This window comes from Lepidochelys kempii, chromosome 5, assembly GCF_965140285.1.
Source record: "Lepidochelys kempii isolate rLepKem1 chromosome 5, rLepKem1.hap1, whole genome shotgun sequence".
Classification (NCBI taxonomy): Eukaryota; Metazoa; Chordata; order Testudines; family Cheloniidae; genus Lepidochelys; species Lepidochelys kempii.
The window spans coordinates 56,467,932-56,480,297 of record NC_136384.1 but is presented as its reverse complement, the minus strand read 5'-3'; the positions used below and the strand labels follow the sequence as shown (position 1 = coordinate 56,480,297).

The window sequence follows — 12,366 nt, the reverse complement described above, 5'->3', positions numbered from 1 at the left end:
CAGGAGCTGGGCCAGAGGTGTCTGGCTGCTCCAGCAGCTGCCTCTCAAGGGAGCTCCAGGGTTGAGCTCTTATACTTCCTGTCCAACCTCTGACCCTCTGTGGGGCGGGCTTGGAGTGCTCTGGCTCCACCCACTCTGGTGTCTGGTGGAGCTCGTCCCACTCCGGGGCACCGCGGAACCACACCGCCTCCCTACATAGATGCAAATCTTGTTTGCTCATGCCAAATTGTGAGTATGGTGCTGGAGACTACTTTTGAAAATTTCATCCCAAAAGTCTTCAGCCAAGGAACAAAGATTTTAAGCGCAATGAGAAAATGATCAATTTAACTGCTTTTAAATTGTGGGAACATAATAGCTTGTCACAGTCTCACCGCTAGGTATTTATAAGACGTCTATCACATTTGTATTTGGGTTTGTTTGTTTAATTTGAATAAATGACTTCATGGAATTTAAAATAATGAGATAAAAGCATACCTATGAATAACAATCTATTGGCAAGTGACAAAACAGCAGCATTTTCCAAAATCCTGAATTGCTACACCACTTTGTCCCATTCCTAGGGATCTCACATAACTCTCACTTGCACATCTATATTATTCTTTGAAAAAGGAAGATATTCTTCCCAGAACACATCTGTCATTCATTTTATAAACCCTATGTGCAAATGAAGCACTTTCAGTTATGTCAACATAACAAGCCCATCTCTGAAAACAAAGGAAAAATTGCCAGCTAGTGTATCTGGATAATTTTGAATTAAAAAATAACCAAGTTAATTCATTTAGAAATGTAGCTACTGTTCATGTTCATTACTTCTTTTTGACAAAAATATCATGTTTTTAGCATAATAGTTTAAGGTGAAGCATGGGTTATTTTGCATAGCAAGAACAAAATATGGTGTACCTGGCAGTGTGTATGAAACGAAGCCCCACACAAAGAACAGAACACATCCACCACAAAGTTGCTATTTGATCAGAATCATTTGGGTTTAACATTTGCTGATTCAAGATTTCAATGGGCCCTGGAACACCATAAACCATTATATAGGAGGCCTTTAAATTTAATTTATATGGGAGGTACTAAGAGTGTCATTAATTTACACCGAATCAATATTTTCTCTCTCTCTCTCTGTGTATATAGATATGTATATTTGAGTGTATATTCTGCCACTCCATTCTATCGGCACAGAGCCCTGATTGCAGTAGAATCGATATCATTCTGCTGTGAAGAGAGGGTAGAAGGATTTGGGAAGCCTAAATGGGGAGAGGCGGAGGCGGATATAATGTCTCTGGCAAACCCAGCATGTCATACACCACCATTCTGTAGCGTCCGTAATTTGCAGCAGGGGCCAATTGATTTGCAGTAGTGCCAGCCCATCATCTACGCCCCTCCTGGAAAAAGGGGCATAACAGTTGCTGAGGCTACAGTTGTAGCCCCACAATGGCTATACTATTGCTGTTTAGCGTGGTGTCAGAGGATTTCCTCCCACAGCTCCATCAGATCTCCGCAGGGCATAGTTCTTATCTGGTTGTTGGGACTGGATTTTCCCCAGAATGCATATCTATTAATATTTCAATATATGAAACATTATGGTGGCTCTGAATCATGTTGGCTGTTACATACTTCAGTGAATGGGTCACCACCTCCATACCTCCCTATTTTTTTTAGAAGCCAGAACTTCAAAAGAGGAGAAATTAAATGCAAAAAGCTTGTTAGATTTAAACTGTGAGTGTGTGATAAACAGATAAAAGCAAGGAAGTACTGGCTGCTGCATCATTATTGAACCCATGTGGTATGCGGTGCAACATTTACTATCTAAGAGGTGATCGAAGACCACTGCACCTAAGCACAACAAAGAAGGCCCAGAGAAGAGCATTAATAATGATGATTAGAGACATGATGATTCTTACTGCAATGAGACACTACAAAGATGGCTTACTTAACCTTGCTAATAGAAAGAAAGGGCCATGACTGACTAAGGTAAAATCAGGAAGGGTGTAGTAGAAAACTGATCAGCTACTTCTTTATGCTCTCTCCCACAGTGCAAGTCCAAGAAGGTAATCTAAATGAAAAAGAAAGGTGGCAAATGTAAAACAAATACAATGAAATCTTCTTTGTGCAATGTATTACAGTCAAACTGTGAATTCAAAATGTATTACAGTCAAACTGTTAGAGGTCATCACAAAAATAATTCAACAGGATTTTTCAAAGGATTGGCTCATTTTATAATCTTTTAACATTTGCTCTTATGCAGGTGAAGAGAATGATACAAGGGAAATCAGACCTCAAATGTGTCAGGCAATAAGCTGATTGCCTGCAGGCGTTAGGCAGGAATTTTATCCCCATATCATTACTCAATTGGTAAGATGCATTATGGTGGGTGTGGTACAGCATTTCTCTGAGGCATCAGGTATTACTGGCCACTGTCAGAGGCAGGATACTACACTCAGCAGACCAAGGAACAATTAGCATCATGATTTGAATGTTACTTAGTTTTGCGATATGCTCTTTCTGAAGAGATAACATAATCACACCACAACTCAGAACTTAATCGGACTGCTTGACATCCTCAAGCTCTTTCAGTGGTATGTTAAAATGCAAAGGATGGAACACACCTCTCTAAGATAGTCCTGACCAAAGTAAAGCCATAGTACGCATACCAACTTAAGAATACATCACAGATACCATTTTAAAACCTAATTTCATTGACTTGAGGACAACTGGGGTAAAATTAGTCAAACCCAATGAGGGAGTCACTACAAAGATGTGTTTATCTTTCCAGTATGATACTGTCTGTATTTGAAATACCTCAGCTCTGAGAGCATGCCTACTGTCAGAGTCTATTGACAACACCCTTAATCACCAGGTTCCCTGCATTTCTGTGCTTCACTCCCTCTCTCTGGTATTTTTAATATATTTTGCTTCATCTTTCAACTCACCCACAAAGCTGTCAATTTTCTGAAATGCTCCTGTCTCTCTCTGTATGTCTACATTTTGGATGATATCTAGATAACTCAAATGAAAGGTATATCATCCCATTGTAAAATTGAGAATAATCAGGTTAGCCAGCCCATTTTTATACATTTTAAAGTTGTTTTTAAAAGTTAATTTTATCTGTGTACTGTGCTACAATTAACTTCTCTGGATAGTGAATGGCAGCACTGATGGCCTGGGGAAGCAATCAACAGTCTTTATGGAGCACTGGTCTTCTAGTCCGGATCCTGGAATTCTTGGTATTTCATTAAACAGAATTTTTAACCTCCTTTGCACTTCACTTACCCTATTTTTTTTTTTAACATTTCCGCTATCTGTCCCACAAACGTAGTCTCTTAATGTATTGCCAGAAATATAACCCATGATTTCTGGGATAAGTATATATAAGCTGTAGATGAATGACAGTGGATTAAAACTTTTCCCCTAGCAGGTTCTTTGCTGAAAGGATGTTGCAAGTCTATCCCACAGCCTGCAGCAAAGTTGAATGCCTGTAAAAGGCAGAGGGACTACCTGGGTTTTAGGCAGTATGGTACAAAGACCATCAAAAAGATTAATTTTTTTTTCTCCAGCCAGGCACACTATGTTTCACCTGTTTTTTCTATTAGGTGGGGTGATGTCTGCTGGTAAGTCTTCCCCATGGAGATTTCCATTAGTTAAACACAAGACCCCAAGAGAACCTGCAGGTGTCAGCTCACTTCCAGTCCCTGAAGATTAGCATTCAGGCTTCAGTTTGTAAACCTCTTTGTTAAGCAAACACTGCAGTGAGCAGAGCCCTCCTACAGAGGCTGAGTAGTTCTCTCGTTTATGGCATTGTAAACCAGGCTGGGTGCACAACACTTTCTGAAAATAAGGACCCTTCAACATGTGTCCAACTGGACACCCAAAAACTGAGGCATCCCGAATCAGTAATCAATTCTGAAAATTTAGGCCCATTTGTTTTCCCCTGTTTATTTTCCCCTCCATTTAGAGACATGTACGTGGAAAGAGCATATCAATTTTTAAGAGTTCACCAGCACCTATTTATTATTCTCCTCTTTGTCTCAATACCTTCGTTTGGGAGATCACAATTGGATACTGTTGAAATTATTGTAATGTCACAAAGGGCATATTATGATTTCAGGTGTGGAACACAGAGAGCGCATAGATTAACACTTGAGACTCAAAGATCGACTTTCCATATAGCTGGCTCTAGTAATTTAGAGCTGAATTCTGAAGGTGCTGACTTCAGTTTCAGGTGGTCATTCACCACCTCTCAGAACTTAGTCCATAATGAGGAAATAAATATACCAAGTAAAGGCAGAAATATTTTTCAAAGTTACCCACGGAGCCTCATCTGCTTTTTAAAGAATTACACTGGATGATTAAGAGTATCAAGGGAAGGACAGATTTTTCATTAAAACCATTGGAAATCAGAAGAAACTTTTGGCAAACTCTGTATCATATTGTGTAGCAATTTTTTGAATATCTGTAGGAAAATCTGCAGAATTATTTTAAAGTAAATGCACTCAGTCAGCTATGAAAACACTAGCAAATTATTTAGTACAGATTTGTATCCATACTTAATAGCTTTACATAAAGTTGACTTGTCACGCTTTTATTTATATATATAAAATCTCCTTCCACATCTCCATGAAATCTTTCATTTCCCCCTTGAAATCTACCTTTGCCTCCTGCCCACCGCCCCACACCCCTACCCCACCACCCCCACAAAGATCTTTCAGGCAACTTAGAATCATCTTTTTTAGTTCTTCTCCCTACTGGATTATGTGGAAGAAACAAACTCTAATCTTTCAGAGAGCATTCAGTTACATGTATCTTTTTAATACAATGCTAAGTGCATAGAATGACTTTTCAAATGGACACAGTGAATAAAGCATTAGGGGGTTTCTATTAGAGAAAGCAGCTGGGAAATAGTTAATGCTGACATTTAAAATTGTCATTTTTTCAGCCTTCAGAGTTAGTGCCTCAGCAAGGTGAATGGCAGGAGGTTCATGCTTCTCTGAGAGTTATTGTTTCATTTTGTTTGTCTCCGTAGCTGGGAACAGAGCACTGCATTCATTCACTGTCAGAGGGATAAAATCTCAATTTGTATCGGTAGAAACTTTTCCTAATCAAACTTTACATTATTCAAAACACACTGAAATCCACAGAGAACCTTAAATTCATGGTGAGATGGGAATTCTGGTAGTAGTATGTATTTCCAGTGGCCCTATTTATTTGTTGCACATTGAAGAAAGAGATTGGCAGAAACTGTACCATACCTCTTTTCAATTATATCAAATATGTGTGTACCAGTAATGTGACACTATATACAAAATACCTGTGAAGGGTCTCTTGTATTGACATATACCTCATTTTCTTAAAGAGGGTGCCATATAAGTACTGAGATAGACAGATTAGATAGATTTATATGGCTACAAGAAGAATGGTTAATTATGTGGTTTAAATGTCTCCACATTTATTCACTGCATGCACCATCGTGTCATATACTCTGTAATCATGTAAAGGCATATTAGACTACATTTTGAAAGTACTGTGGGGGTAATTACATGCACAAATCCCAGAAATAATGAAATTTATTAAAAGCTTGCCTCACGGCTTTGAAAATATACCACATTATGCCATACACATCAAGGGGCTACTCCTTTAATTTCTCGGTGACTTTATCCTCCTTCCCATGCAAAATCAGATTCCCTCTAGGGCACTTTTTTGTGAATAAACACAATGCTGTGTTTCACCTGTGGAGTTTGCTATGTGGTCAGGAGATTTCTATCCTTTATGGAGCTTGTAATCTGGGTGTTCATGAGGGAGAGAGAGTCTCTAGGTTTTGGGCTGTTTCATGCTCAGTGAGGACGACTTAGTTTCACACACAAATATATGCCCAGATTCAAACATGTTTGATGACATACTTACCATATTGAGCTCAGTATATGTATCTGTATTGGGACCCAACCCTGCATCTAGTGAAGTGAAGTGAGTTTTGTGCATACTTGAGTCTAGGATCAGGCCCTTCATAACGATCTATTAAGGGATAAGTCACTGCTCTGTACTAGAGACGTTACCACATTGCACTAAACAAATTACAGACAATAGCACAACTGCAAAAAAATGACTCATAAAATCCTATATTGAAATAATTATAATACTTACCATTTGTCTAGCACTTCACAGCTTCAAAGTGATGCACAAACATTAATTAATTACTCACAACACTCAGTGAGGGCACACTTCTGTTGCTGTGTAATATACAATAAGGTGATTCCCTCCAACTGGGAAACCCATGAAAAGGTCTCTGGGTAGAAAAGGTCTCTGGGTAGGTCTCAGTGAATATCCCCTCACAGAAATCCCCTTCACTTGTAAATCACCCTGGTGGACTGATACCTCCCATTTGGGAAACACCACCAGCTTCCCCTCAAATCTGGTGGTTCCCTGGGGATCTGCAGGACACCTGTTCCTCCACACTATCTCTGGGTGCCCAGCAGCCCCAGCTACCTGGCAGCATGGCTTCATTGAAGCTGAACTACCCTACCTCCCCACAGCTTCAGCTGCCCCTCAGGATCTCTGTGGTGGTCTACATATGAAAGTTACATATAGCCTGAAGCTGTATGATCTTTTCTCACTACATTTCCATAAGACCGGAGGGAAGATGATGTGCACCCCATCGTGCCACCCACTTTTCTTCCCAGTCTTCTCCCCCATCATGGGCTTCACACAATATGGGGAAGAATTTGCAGTGGCTGGGGGATAGGGAAAAGTGCTGTGAGGGCAGCTGAGCCCCTGTTCCATAAGGAATGAGGGGTGAATATTAGCACACAGAGAGCCCCCACTCTGTATGGATCTAGAGAATGCAATCTGGCCTAAATGTAGGAAAGTATAATTCTCCCCATTGCACACCCAAAGAAAACAGATACAAGGAGTTGAAATGATATGTCCAAGACCTCACAACTAGCTCTTGGCCAAGCCAGGAATGAAATGCTGGACTTCCTAAATTCAAATTCCTCTAGATCACAGCCTCCCAGATTTACAAAGGTAGGTCGATATTTGGCCACATGGAGAAATAAAAATATGATTCAAATAAATGTTTTAAATGCCCTGTGAAAATGAAAAGACAATTTCCCTAATTTTTTTAAAGCAGGTTATGTAAATGACCAATCACTGTAAACCCTTTCTAGGTTTAAAGTGCTCTGCTCTCTTTTCTTTCTCTTTTTCCATGGCAGAAAACATGGTTATTCCACAAATGTAGCAATCTATATCTTTTGTTCTTGCAGAATCATGTCAATACACACTTCAAATATATTTGAATACGTCCTGCTCTCCTCCTGAGAAGAAAAGCTCTTAAAAAATGTAAGCTGTTGATATTTAGAGAAACAGTAATTCTATAGGGCTGATCAGCCATGCAATTCTGGATATGCTAACAACTCATTCATTATGTTAAAATGTTTCCCTCCATTATAGCTATTTTTCTACTGCTAATAATCTGTCAGCACTTTCATTCTATATCCTGATTATCAGCAGTTTGCTGCAAAATATCTTCAAAAGTACCAAAATTTTGGATGTTGTCAGAAGAAAACAGAAAATTTTGCACAAGATTAAATGGATTAAAGCAGGCAGTATAAAGTAATGTGTAAGTGGTTTGAAAAAAATGCTTGGTAGGTGTCAGTGGGTTGAATTTGTTTTGGAACTCATAAAGAGTAAAATACACCCAAGCTGCACATATTATAAAGGCTATATGTTATCTCAACGGCTCTAGGACATGTCCAGAGTAACTACACAATCTTTGCTTTTTGTCACTAGAAATGCTAGAAAAATGTAAGGGTTGATTACCCTCTCACTTTCACCAATGTAAATCAGGATTAATTCCACTGAGGTCAAAGGAATTAAACTGGTAGAAAATCAGTGTGAATGAGAGGAGAATCAGGCTCCTATGTTTATACTTTTTGCTTTATGCCATTATTTTCTTTTTAGGGACCAATCCTAAAATCCTCAGACAGGCACAGTTGAACTCAATGGGAGCTGTGCCTGGTTAAAGGTTATCCCCAAAGGGGGGAAAAATGGAGTTTTGCCCTTTTTTGCTTCTTTAAAATTTGTAAATAAAGCCTGAATGTTTGTTTGTTCCCTCCCTTGCTCAGTGACACCTTTTTTTTTTTGCATCAGAAGTCCAAACCTTATCTACTCCTTTCCTCTTGTATGATTCTATGGTCAGTTGGAGAACTAGCAGGAGGAATAGGCCACCCCAGATACCAAGCTAACAAAAGCTGAGATGGGAGCAGTTTCTATTCAGACTGTTTAAAACTCTTTTCTGTTTCTGTTAATACCTGTTTAACTAAAATGCTACCTAAACAGTAGGAAGAAAAAATGTATGTTAATGAGCCAGCTCCCTGACAAATTAAGCATTGAGAGAGCTCACAATACACATTGAAACCTCCAGCCGTAACTGTTAAAGACACTTCTCAAGAATTCTTTTCATGAAAAAAATATTCTGTCAGAGACATGAGGACTGGCACTCATTCATCTCTGTTCCCCAGTATAAAAGGACTGGACCTAAAGACAAAAGGCCTTATTCATGCCAGGAATACACTGTAAGTTTAGCTCTCCCTCACCCTTTTTTTTCCATTTTGGAATTTTGTGATTATATTTCAAAGCACTACAGAAAACCCTTACACTGTTTGCAAGCATGTGGTAGACAGTTATATTTTAGATATACTTCAAAATTACCCCACATGGAAGGGGTAGGGCTACCCTCTGCTGCACTGATATTCAAGGTTGGGGAAGAGAGGTTAAAGAGACTCTTCCTCCAGAACAAGCATGCCAAATCAAATAGCTCCATAAAGTAAAGATAAATACTGAATCACAGGGCTCGCTAACTCACCAGCCAACCAAACATGCCCCCCCTGGGGTATTTGTTATTCTGCAGGAAGGGACGTGTTTATCCCCCATGCTTAGCCAGCCAGTGGGAAAGCTGCCATCAGCAGCAACCGTTAAGTAGCAAATTTTGGATGTGCACATTCGTTGTGCTCACAGATACATCAAAATATGTCCCATAAGGCACTGCCAGACCTCCTTGTGGGCACCTTACTCCTCTCTTTTCCAGATTATGCACCAGGTAGTGTCTTTCATTCCTTGTGCTGTGTCAAGGGCAGGGTCTGGCCCCTCTTTTGCCTCTATAAATATGATCATCAAGGGCCCAACCCTAGAGACTTACACAGTCAAAGCTCCTATTGAGGTTTACAAGAATTTTTCCTGATTAAGGACTGAAGGAGTTCATACAATAGGATGACTCATAGGAGAGAAATACTGCAATCAAGATGTTATTGAGTTATTTTTTCTCTTTTATTAATAAGGGCTGACATTTAACAGGTACTTCACACAAATACAAAGTATACAAGTACATCCTGTATACAACATTTATTAATCTGGCTCTCCTTTATAGAGTTTCTTTTATCAATATTCCAGTTCTAGTACCACCATATTCTTTTATTGAAATGTACTAAACCTACAATCTCTATTTAGTGCATTAAAGATTGCTTGGTGTTTATTACAGCTGTAAACATTTAATGGTTGAAGATTAAATGCACAGTGAACTTATTAAATCCTGCAAGATTTAATTAAATGTACTTGGCAAGAGACGGAAAATTAAAATTAGTTTTAATAATTCTGCATAATATGTAATATTTCTTGAATAGGTGCATATAATACTAAAAAAGATTTTCTATTTGCTCCTATTTTTACATTTCAAGATTTAATCCATTTCCTTTGTTTCTCTCAAATACACCCCAATCTCACCCAACACATCATGAGCTGATTTAAGGGAAAAAGGTGGAACAAACCGACACGTCAAATAATAAATCATGCCATTGGTATGGAGTGTCCCCTGTCATATATCCTTGAAATATTTCTTTAATTTCTTTAAAGAAATAACAACAGTATTTGAATTAAGAAATACTGTTACTCCAAATAAGTAAGTTAATAGCCAAACTACCAAAGGCATTTTTGCCTTTTTCTTTGATCCCACAGGTTTTGTCTTGCATTGGATTCATAGGCATGGTTGGTACCAGAATTAGAAACACTGTTCTTTATTCAGTTTCACTATCATATCATTAGAAATTATATGTGGAAGAAAACGTATCAGCTTCACATCTTCTGCATCACATTAGTGTATGTTACACTGAGTCAATGTAATGTGTACGTTTTGTAATTTAGTATTGTTAAAATCCAATCATTTAAAATTTAGAGGTTCTGTGTATAGCTTGAAGCCACATATAATCCTGTATTTTCTCCTATCCTATATGTTACATTTCATATAGTTTAATGGGAGATACATTGATTACACATACCATTTCACATGACTTTTGTATCAACTGTTATCATGCATTATGTTTCTGTTTTATTCTCTTTTTTTTATTACAGCTTTTAAAAAGAATTAAATATGTTCAATTCTGCTTTAGATTCTGACCATCCCCAGGTCCATCACATCTGTAAGGTTTTTGGATCAGAACCATTTGTAACAAGCAAGTGTTAGCTGTGATCCTCATATCCTGAAGTAGTTAATTTTAAGTGACTAGCAAAAGCTATCCTAAAGGCATATAATTCACCTCAAATGAGGATAAAGAATAAGGAGAGATGCTATTTATTTGTACCAAATTAAATAAACAAACTATCCTCTGGTCTCTAAATTCATTGTCCTGGTTAGTCCTTTATTAATTCTCTCCTGTCTCCTCTCCTTGGAGGATGAAAAGGTTTCTCCCCCATTCCCTTTTAAATGTAATTTTAGGCAGAGTAAAAAAAAACACCTATAGATAACTTATTCAGTGAGTAATTGTTTTTTTCCAGATCATATCACTACTGAAAGAGAAGATCGTGATGGTGAGAGATCTACAGTACTGCAGTGGAATTGTGCAGACTTTAGTAGCATATTCCATATATATGCAATGGTTTCTTATTTACATGTTGCTCATGTTTATGCAAGTTAAAGACAAATACAGAGGCTGCTGCTTTCTCCAGGAATCACAGATACTGGTCAAGGCTACAAATGGCAGCCACAATCAAGCTTGTAATTTATTTTTCATGAAAAGCTAGGCGCACTAATGGATGGGGGGGGGGAGGGGAAATCTGAGCAATTTGCTTTGAAAAGATAGCACACATTTTTCAAAAAACAAATACTGTATATTCAATTCAGCTTTAGTTGCTTTCATGCTATAGGAATTCTGCTGGTGATGAAAACGCTGTACAGCCAATCAAGCTGCGGTGCTACAGAGCCATCCGAAGTAGAAGCCTAGTGTTTAAAATAACCGTTATGAATTATTCATTAAGAGTCAATGTTTATGCAAATTACAGAAGCATGTGCCCACCTGACCACTATAGGTTAATAAAATAATAATAATAATAATAAAACACACACACAAAAACCAAAAGGAAAACTACCAAGCTTTAAGCATTCTCCAGAACCTATATAATCAAATGATAATACTCTTTCATTAAATGCATCAAAGAATTACAATCCTTACCTGGTTAGCTTTGTAGGGCCCTCAGATTTTCTGGATGAAATAACTGACTGTGCGTGCAACCAATAAAACTGAACTGAAAAGCTGATTAAGGGCACTTACTTAATGCAAAGCCACTCACTGAATATTCATATGATGCCTGTGTTTATGCAAATTAAAGCAAAAGAAAGCCCAAGGGGATTGGTTGCCATAGCCCACAAACACGGTGTACAGCAGAAAAATAGAGAATAGTGACAAATAAATCGTGAAATTCATAGGTTGGAAACAGCAAAGAGGAGCATAGTAAAATATTAAAAGTCTTACGTGAATTACAGTTTTAAAAGCTTCATCTAATCATATCATTTTAGGCCTATCAGGTATTTTTCTACCATGTAGTAATCTGTAATTATCATCTTTCCAAGAGATATTGTCACTAGTGTTTGTCAGCTTTATTTATCCTGTAACTATTTATGTAAGCAGAGTCCCTCAGAATATCAAGTAGGAGAAAAAAAATAATTACAACAAAAATGATAGTGTAATACATTAGGAACAAAACCCATAGGCTTGTGCTACACTTTATTAGGTCTTTCATGTGATTCTGTCTTCATGAGCAAAATGATGGTGAAGAGGAGAGTGAGTCAGTGAGAGTCTGCTAGAAATGGAATTTAGCTCTTTGGTTTCTTAATTTTGATACATAACTGCTTCATTTCAGATGCCGCCATGTTTTATATGATATAGTTAATCTTATTAGTTGCATAGACTTACTTTATTTTCTAGATCTAAAATGATTTTAAAAAGAATGAGCATTTATATTATTAAAAACCAAATATATGTGAAATGTATATACAATATGCTGTCTCATAATCAGGACAAAATGTACTCATGCAGGTTCTTA

General features: G+C 37.9%; 1 protein-coding gene across 8 annotated transcripts in view; it reads right to left on the bottom strand.

Annotated features, from left to right (window-relative positions):
* Positions 1-11,691, bottom strand: part of LOC144930554 (uncharacterized) — a 157,960-nt gene extending 146,269 nt beyond the window's left edge. For 5 of the 8 annotated variants that reach the window (XR_013635781.1, XR_013635779.1, XR_013635780.1 and 2 more), the window contains exon 1: positions 11,496-11,691. The gene's annotated coding sequence lies outside the window, so the exon portion shown is untranslated. The remainder of the gene's footprint in view (positions 1-11,495) is intronic. The other 3 variants (XR_013635785.1, XR_013635783.1, XR_013635784.1) reach the window with 3 other exon arrangements.
* Positions 11,692-12,366: the final 675 nt, after the last annotated feature.